This window comes from Glycine soja, unplaced genomic scaffold, assembly GCF_004193775.1.
Source record: "Glycine soja cultivar W05 unplaced genomic scaffold, ASM419377v2 tig00106099_1_pilon, whole genome shotgun sequence".
NCBI classification, from domain to species: Eukaryota; Viridiplantae; Streptophyta; class Magnoliopsida; order Fabales; family Fabaceae; genus Glycine; species Glycine soja.
Window position 1 is genome coordinate 39,889 of NW_021144615.1, and position 1,870 is coordinate 41,758.

Sequence of the window (1,870 nt, forward strand, 5' to 3'; positions counted from 1 at the left end):
ACTATCTTAATCTTTCAAAAAAATTCCGATGACCCTAGTTATTGAACTTGTTTTGCTGTCTTTTTTGTTCTCTTTTATTTCTTACTTATCATGCAGCTGGTATATTACCTAGTTTCCTTGGTTCTTTTATTAGTCTTCTCAAGAGGAGGCTATAAAACAGAAGGATGTCCTGGCTACAGAAGTTTCCTCTCTTAGAGGAGAGTTGCAACAAGTAAGAGATGAGCGAGACTGACAATTATCTCAAGTACAAACTTTAAGTTCTGAATTAGAGAAAGTTAAAGAATCTAGGAAGCACTCCTCCACTGAATTGGACAGCTTGACCTTAAAAGCCAATGATCTGGAGGTAGGTTTGTATACCCTATTTATTTTAATTAAATATCACACCATTCTGTTATTGTGGAGTCATGAGAGGATGAGCTTCCTTCCTCCAGGAAAAATGTTCTTTGAAAGATAATCAGATAAAGGCATTGGAAGAGCAACTAGCAACTGCAGAGAAGAAACTGCAGGTAATCAAGAATTTTTTTTAATAGTTGTATACTACTAGGTATAGAACCATTTGATATATTTGTTAGATAAAGAATGTGAAATTTTACCTAATTGCTTAATTCTTTAGTTGGTCCTTGACATATACATTATGATGATTATTTATCTTATTCATAGATTTTGTTCCTTGTTAGGTGTCTAATATATCTGCATACGAGACAAGGACAGAGTACAAAGGACAACAAAAATTTGTGAATGAGTAGCAAAGACGCTTAGCAGATGCAGAATATAAACTTATAGAAGAGGAGAGGCTGAGGAAAAAATTACATAATACCATTTTGGTAATTCCCTGAACCAAAACGTTGATAATAATAATTGACACCTTAATAATCTTCATATTAACAGGAGTTAAAAGGGAACATTCGTGTATTCTGTCGAGTGAGGCCTTTATTAGCTGATGAAAGTTGTAGCACAGAAGGCAAGATTTTCAGTTATCCAACCTGAATGGAAACTTCTGGATGAGCCATTGACCTAGCCCAAAATGGTATATTTGTTGTGATGATGTATTTTAAACAATTCTTATTTCATTTTCCTTGAATTAGATTGTGCTGTAAAAATATCAACTCATGTTGCTCTTGTTTTGTTCTTAGGCCAAAAACATTCTTTTACATTTGATAAAGTTTTTACACCAGAGGCATCACAAGAAGAAGTTTTTGTAGAAATTTCACAGCTTGTACCAAGTGCTCTTGATGGTTACAAGGTAATTTCAAAGTTCTTCTGTCATCTCTAAAGCACTATTCATTTAAAATCGTATATACATATGGATCAACCATTTAATGCACTATTACTAGTCAATTTTGGAAAAGCAGAATTCTAAAACCCTTTATTTTCTATACTCACTTTCATGTTGTATTGTATTTTTGCCCTTCTTTACCCTATTATTCTTTGGTTTCTGACATATCAGTGTTGTGAGACAAATGTCTATCTGTTAGATTTGGTGTTGGATGTTGCCTTTCTAGCATGAATGTTTGTAAATCAATATATATACTATATACATTGATGTCTAATAATATGGTGATGTTTTTTCTTTTCCAGGTTTGCATCTTTGCCTGTGGTCAGACAGGGTCAGGGAAAACCTATACAATGATGGGAAGGCCTGTACATCTAGAGGAGAAGGGCTTGATACCTCGTTCATTAGAGCAAATATTTCAAACAAACAGTCTCAACATCCTCAAGGCTGGAAATATGAAATGTAGGTAACAGAGTATTTTTCTTCTTAATTTTTCACCATTGCAATGTGTATAAAATTTTAAATATGACACGAATTGCTGATAAGGTTTTCCTTGCAAAATTTACAGTGTCAATGTTGGAAATATACAATGAAAGG

At 33.4% G+C, this 1,870-nt stretch overlaps 1 long non-coding RNA gene across 1 annotated transcript; it reads left to right on the forward strand.

Annotated features, from left to right (window-relative positions):
* The first annotated feature begins 331 nt into the window (after nucleotides 1–331).
* On the forward strand, nucleotides 332–957 carry LOC114404732. The gene is made up of 4 exons (XR_003665125.1): nucleotides 332–343; nucleotides 432–506; nucleotides 678–824; nucleotides 889–957. It is a non-coding gene; the product is annotated as an uncharacterized LOC114404732 (long non-coding RNA).
* Nucleotides 958–1,870: the final 913 nt, after the last annotated feature.